The sequence below is a fragment of the Elaeis guineensis genome, chromosome 2 (assembly GCF_000442705.2).
Source record: "Elaeis guineensis isolate ETL-2024a chromosome 2, EG11, whole genome shotgun sequence".
NCBI classification, from domain to species: domain Eukaryota; kingdom Viridiplantae; phylum Streptophyta; class Magnoliopsida; order Arecales; family Arecaceae; genus Elaeis; species Elaeis guineensis.
This window is the reverse complement of record NC_025994.2, coordinates 56013149-56021059: the sequence shown is the minus strand read 5'-3', so window position 1 is coordinate 56021059 and position 7911 is coordinate 56013149.

Here is a 7911-nt window from a genome sequence, read left to right as displayed (position 1 = left end):
AAAATTCATGAGAACTTCCTTCTCGTGAATTCAAATGGGCGCAGTGGAAGTGAGATAGCGCAGGGAGAATGGGTCAAGGTGGTTTCATTATTTAAACCAACCTAATTGAACCAAATAAGTTAGACCCAATTAGACTAATTTAAATCCAACTAAATTAGGCTTAATTAGGCTCAATAAAATCTTAATCAAATCAGGAACTGATTAAGTCCAACCCCTGATCAAATCAGGGACCAAACCATCTCAATGATTAGGTCAACTCTTAACCTAATCAGGTCAAACCCAACTGAATCCAATTCAATTGGACTTGATCCAAAAATAATTACTCAATCAAATTGAGTTAATTAGCGATCAAATCACTAATTAAATCTCTCATAAATATTGAGTCCAAATCCGATGGGTAATCGGGTATCAGAATTCATCGATATGTAACCCTGATCGAAGAGTCCCAAACCAATGGGACTCTTGACCCCGGTACCCAAAATGTGTGGGACTCGTGATCAGAAAATCTTGATTCTCGATCATAGAGTCCCAGACATGTAGGACTCATAGTCCATGAGCATTAGGACTCTTCATCAGCCATCAGATCAGATAGGAACTTCTAATGTGTGTGACCCCGTAGGTTCGAACCTAAGTCGGTAGCACAGGAACCAATTCCTGTACTAATCGAAGTGACCATCTAGCAATGGTACCCGACGATCGGATAGGTCGAATAGTCACAATCGCAACATTCAGAACCTACGTGAATATGGTTACTGTATAATTTATTCTTTTGACCTCTGTGTTTAGGATGACTCAAGGTTAAACTGTCAACCCTGATTAGATCATTCGAATCGTGCTCAACTCAAACAGTCCTGTGACTCCTCACAAAGACTACCCTAGCCAAGGTTTTGCTAAATTGAAACATGATTGTACACAGCTCCTGAACTGAAGTGGTCAATCCCATCTTGACACACGCACTGACAAGTCAAGTACTTGACTACACCCAGCAGCCTTCCGTCACTGAATTAAAAATTCAGGTAGTCCAGTGCCTAAGTGCAGTGAGTTGCTTGCAAGTCACCGTGACAGTTTCAGGTCAGAGAAATATTTATATCCATATTCCATCGGAGCAAATCTTGACAGCAGAAATAGCTCCGAAGTCGATCACGTTCAGTGCAGATGTACCCTTATATCTCACCTGTATGCCATACCAGTATCTACACACTCATTGGTTAAGAGGACAACCAACCTATATGGCACACAATGACCTATGCTTGATAAATGTTGTCGTCCTTGGTAACAATGTATCATTTGGTCGTGAACAGATTTAAGGACTAAACGACAAATCCTCCTTTGTCGAGTCTAAATAGTCCTAAGGACTTCACCACAACATAGGTGTTCATTAGAAGATGAAATATTTTGTGATGAAAAAATATCAAAATATTTTTTATTAATTCATAATTCATGTACATATACAAAATGAGCACAACCGTCAACAGGCTGATGATTAGCTTTGGGATACTATTCCCAACAATAACTATCCCTCCGACCTGAGACTGCCACAGTGACTTGCAAGCAACTCACTGCACTTAGGCACTGGACTACCTGAATTTTTAATTCAGTGACGGAAGGCTGCTAGGTGTAGTCAAGTACTTGACTTATCGGTGCGTGTGTCAAGATGGGATTGACCACTCCAGTTCAGGAGCTGTGTACAGTCGTGTTTCAATTTAGCAAAATCTTGACCAGGGTAGTCCTAGTGAGGAGTCACAGGACTGTTTGAGTTGAGCATGATTTGGATGATCTGATCAAGGTTGATAATTTAACCCTGAGTCGTCTTATACACAGGGGTCAAAAGGGATGAATTATATAGTAACCATATTCGCGTAGGTTCTGAATGTTGCAATTGTGACTATTCGACCTATTCAGACGTCGAGTACCATTGCTAGATGATCATTTTGATTAGTATAAAAATTGATTCCGGTGCTACCGGCTTAGGTTCGAACCTGTGGGGTCACACACATTAGAGGTTTCTATCTGATCTGATGGCTGGTGAAGAGTCCCACTGGACTGGGACTCTTCGACCAAGAGTCCTAATACTTGGAGACTCTAAGTCCTACGTGTCTGAGACTCTATGATCGAGAATCAAGATTCTCTGATCATGAGTTTCATATATTTTGGGTACCGGGGTCAAGAGTCCCACTGGTTTGGGACTCTTCGATCAAGGTTTCATATCGATGGACTTTGATGTCCGATTGTCCATCGGATTTGGACTCAGTATTTATGAGAGATTTAATTAGTGATTTGATCTCTAATTAACTCAATTTGATTGAGTAATTATTTTTGGATCAAGTCCAATTGAATTGGATTCAGTTGGGTTTGACTCGATTAGGTTAAGAGTTGACCTAATCGCCAAGGTGGTTTGGTCCCTGATCTGATCAAGGGTTGGACTTAGTCAATTTCTGATTTGATTAAAATTTTATTAAGCCTAATTAAGCCTAATTGTGTTGAGTTTAATTTAGTCTAATTGTGCTTAACCTATTTTGATAAAGTTGGTTCAATTAGATTGGTTTAAAATTTCAAACCACCTTTGACTTATCTCCCTGCGCCACCTCACCCACCTGTGCCTATTTGAATTCATGAGAAACAAGTTCTCATGAATTTTCTCTCACATAGAAGCCTTCCCATGCCCCTCCCTTGTGCGCCATTTGAGTGGATAAAGATTGATTAGTTGGCCATTCAAATTCAAATGATGTTTGAATTTGAATGAGCAACTAATCCCATGCACCACCTTATCCACTTGTGCGCCACTTACTCTACACGAGAAAAAGTTTCTCGTGTAAACTCTCCACGCACAAAGAATCCACGCCCCCTTCTTCTCACGCCAAGAGTGGATAAAGATTGGTTGGTTGGTATTTGAATTCAAATTCGATTTGAATTCAAGTGAGCAACCACCTAGCTTTATCCTCTCACGCGGTGAAAATACTATAAAGATGCAGTCTTGCACCATTTTAAAAGGAAAGAAAAGGTGGGGCATGCGAATATCTGATCCGAGAGAGAAAGGGTGGTGTGAGAAAGGCCTTCTGCATGAGAAAAGAAAAGAAAAGAAAAGAAGAGAGAAAGGGCGCAGGGTCTTTTGTGAGTACCCTAGGATTTCTCCTAGGGTTCGGGAAGTGAGAAGGTGAGCTACGAGTGTCATGAGCCCACCAAACTTTAGAGAGAGATTCATTAATCTCTCAAGTTTCTTTGCTGACGATCCAGAGCATCCGAAGAGTCGACAGACACCGATCGAAGGAATTCGATCAGCATCGGCCATCGAAAGGGTTCTGCAACGAACTAGCATTCGTGAGGAGCCGATCAGACCGAAAGCTTCATGTGGATGATCCACGGAGGTCAGACATACTGTGTGGCTGTATTGCGATGATCAGACCTTTCCGACGGTGATTAGACTGCAGCGATCGACTACCTGCACGAAGGTAATGTATTCTGAACACATAACAATAAAACGTTTACTGTAGAATTCGAAATTTTAAATTTAAATGCATGCTATATATATCATATTTAGATCTTTGTGTAGGGTTAATACATGTTAATTAATTAGATTAATTAATAATTTTTACTGTAAAATTATAATTTTGAAAAAATTTTAAAATTACCGTTTTACACTTGCACTGAAATTCACTTCACAGAGTACTCGGTAAATGATCATGTTTGATGTGAATGTACTCCTATATTCCACCTGCATGCTATACCAGTATCTCCACACTCCTTGGTTAAGAGGATAACCAACTTATATGACATACAACGACCTATATTTGATATAGCTATCATCCTATTAATAACATATCATTTGATCGTGAATATATTTTAAGGACTAAATGACAAATCCTCCTTTGTTGATTAATTATAGTCCTAAAGACTTCATCACAACATAGGAGTTCAAATAAGATGGACAAAATATGATGAAAAAGCCAAATAACTCTTATTAATAAAAATTCATATACAATTTACAATTATGAGCACAATCATCAACAGACTGATGATTGGCTTTGGGACATAATTTTCAACAATCGGTGCATTGTTTATATATATTATGATGGTGCAACAATAGCAATGCAATTATTTATACATATGATAAATAGAATATTTTTAAATTTTTAAATTTTTGGAAGTTACTCTATTCTTATTTTTGTTAGGTCATTGTTGGTTAGAATTTGGAGTATAATTATGTAGATAAAATTATTCTGATTGTGTCCCCAATTTGAACTAAATTGGGCCCTTTATGAACTATTTTATATTTTTGATTTTTGATTTTTTTAATTTTCTTTGACTTGTTCATAGATTTCATTGGCTAGATTTTGCTGGTACATTAATTATGATTATTTAACTATATGTCTCCTAGAAAATAGAATAATCTAATACTTTTACACTAATAGAAGTTTCTGACTGTTTCGCATATTATTTTACATAATTAACATGGTGGTGCAACTGCAGCCATTGCGTTTCGGTTCCCTCAAAACCTTTTTAGAGAATTCTATAGATTAAGGTTTTAGCATACCATTAGATGGCTGTGATTATTCATCTATAATCAAGATCATGGCTTATAACCAAGGGCCATGCTACAATAATATTATAAAGTATCGTGGTTATTGAATTATTTTATATTTTGAAATTTTTGAACATGACTATTTTATATTTATATGATTATATGATTGTGCTCTTGCTATCTTTGAAAAATAGAATAATCTAAAGATGAAAAAAAGTACATCTTGATCCCTTCAAATTTTTATCAAAAATATTTAGACTCTAAAACTTCAAAATTTTAAAGTTTTGCTGAGTTTTTTTCTTTCTATTGGATTTGAGCCGATCCACTCCAAAGATACTCTGAATATTTATAAATATAGATCTAATCTAGTCTGATTTTACTAATTGTATCAATACAACCCATGAATCTTATAGGACTTCGAGCTGAATCATCAAAACAGACCCCTGGTATTTTGTTGGATCTAAGCTTTTCGATCATAGTGGTGTCTTTATTTCTAATATTGGGTGCTAGTTGTGAGATACTTCAGGCACCAGCATTACTTGTCTTTTTTTCTTCTTCTTCTTTTTGTTTTTTTCTTTTTTATTTTGATTTCTTTCTTCCTTCTTTCTATATCATTTCTATGAAAATCCATGAATGCGTATATTTACTCCTACATCCAGTAATGGTCCAACCCATGGAAATTAGTTGCATGCGTTGTTTCCTTACTCTTCTTCCCATCTTTTCAGTTCAAAGGAGACTCCTTTTCTATAAAACAACAATTTTTTTCTGTCTTTTGAGCATCTCAAGTTTAGTATTAGTCTTTGTTTTTCCCTTTTGTTTTTAGCCTTGTTTTCTATGTTAAATAAATTAGTTTCTCGCTTCCGTCCAGTATCCTCATCCTTTCTTCTAATCATATGGTTTATTTGTTTCCACGGTATTATAGTACAAAGGAGGCATAGTTCCAAGCATGTTGCTGGGATCGATCTAGATAGCCTTCATCTTGTTTATAATTCTCATGTGAGCTAGTGAGATCTTAAAGTAGGGCATTCTTGGTTTTGTTTTTTGTTTTGTTTTTTTTTTTTTTTTTGGCATTTTTCCATCAACAATGTGGAGTGGATGAACAGCTTGACCACAATGCTATGCTAAATTAACTTGGTGGTGCTTATTGAAATGTTTTAAAGCTTTGTAACGTAAGTATTTCTCATGGAATCTTAAAGGAGTCAAAGTATATTTTACTCTTTACATAATTATTTTTAGAATCACAATAACAAAATAATTTTATTTTTAATGTAAATATATTTTGTCTAGTTAATTATTTTTAAATATTAATATGAAAAACAATGGAGTGGGTGGTTGTATTACTATTGACAAAGGTGACAACGACAATAATAATGGTAGTGGTGAAAATTAGAGATACAAATAAGTCGAGTAGCGCGCGAGCTTGACTCGATTCGGCTACTATCGAACTCGAGTAGCAAGATAGTTGGTCAAAACCTCACAAACCTATTTAAAATTTTTATATATATTTAATAATATTATTTTTATTTATAATATATATTAATATATATTATTAATATGCTAAGGCTTGAATTTAAGTTTAAATTCAAGCTCAAGTATATTTTAGTTGATATTTGAGTCTAATCGAGTTAATTTCAAGTATTATTTTTTTTTCATCCAACTAAGCTCGAGCTCGATAAATTAAGACTCAATTGATCTTGAGTTGAATTTCAAATTCGAATATTTTAAATTAAGTTGAGCTCAAGCTTCTAGCTATTCAACTATGGGGTGGCTTGGTAATAATGTTATCGTATTAATAGTGGTAGTAAAAAAGAAAAGTTCTTGCTTTTAAAAGATGAAAGTAAAAACTTTATTTATTTTTATTTTTTTAAAAACAATGAAATGATATTTTAAAAATAAGAAATATAAGCAGCAGCATTAGATATTTGGTCTCGATTTTTATGATTTTATTTTTAAAATGAGAAAAATGAAAATAAAATCGATACCAAACAGGCCATGAACTTTTGAATGATTTTTTTTTTTTAAGTGATGGATGCACTAATTTACATAACTAATATGATGGTGCAACCCAGCCATTTATATAGTGTGATTCAACTCGATTAAATTTTTTTCATAGAATTCCATTAGTTAGGTTTTTCTGATACTATTAGAGATGGTTGTGTTAATTCCTCTATAATCAAGATTATGACTCACAATCAAATGTCATACCATAGTGATGCTGTAAAATATCATGCTTTAAATGAATTATTGAATTATTGAGATGTGCTTATTCCAGATGGCTTGTCTATGGATCTAGGTGAATTGTAAGATATCCATTGTTCAGTGCTATGGAACCTGTGCATTACGCCAGAAAAATCAACAGAAAATTGAAGCCCCTACCTAAGCTTTACATTGTAATTTTCATGATATAGAATCGACTGATGTTAAACTTAGTGATTTCAAATTCATTTGGTCCAAGCTAGTTGATCCATTTAAACAAGTACCCATTAGTATCGGCCGGTCGAGTTTCATTTACACAAATGTTTCGATTACTCATACTTTTAACATTATCAAATCATCATGCTGCAACACTGCTATGAAACATCTTTTTTTAAAACATGATTGTTAGATTCAGGATATCGAAAGGCTCACAAGGAACCGACCAGTATTTCTAGGGTTTCTTTCCCCAAAACCAACGACCTACAAATGCCAGAGGTCACAATCTTTCTAAGAGAGATCTGCAATATTTGAGTATGCCTTCTTTCTTCAGCTCAATTAAATACTTAAGGTGTCAAATGGAGGAGGTCATTATCTTCCCAGGAGAGGTTCTCCAATATGTGAATATACACCTCCCTTCTTCAGCTAAATTAAATTCTTATGAAGATCTCAAAAAGTCATGGGATCCAACAACATAAGAGATTTAGATGGCTTTAAGAGAAATTCCCCGTAGAACTTGATATGTAGCAGTTGGCTTGGCAGCAAATTTTAGTGGGGAAATTTCTCAAAAAGCAACCTCCAGTGGAATACCGCTCCAAGAGACTCTCTTCCAATATGGAGGTGTTTGGCTAATGTTAAGAGCCTCTCCAAAGGCCTTCACTAAAATAAAAATGTGTAGGAAATTGACACAAAGCACTGCAGACTCCTAGAATTGGAGATGTCAGCTAATAACACCTACAGAAAGCTAGAACCATTTCACGGAGAAAACAAAGTAAGCTCATACTTTTCTAGCCTTCAGGTGGAATTCCAATGCTTAAACTCTAAAGACATCGTTAGGAGCAAATTATTGGATGGACCAGATCTACCGTGGACCTGGGTTGCAGCCACCCTAGAAGAGAATAAAGAGGGAAAAAAAAGATTCATTTCATCCGAACCATGATGGACCTGGTCCACCTAACAATTTCTCATTAAGGGTTCAA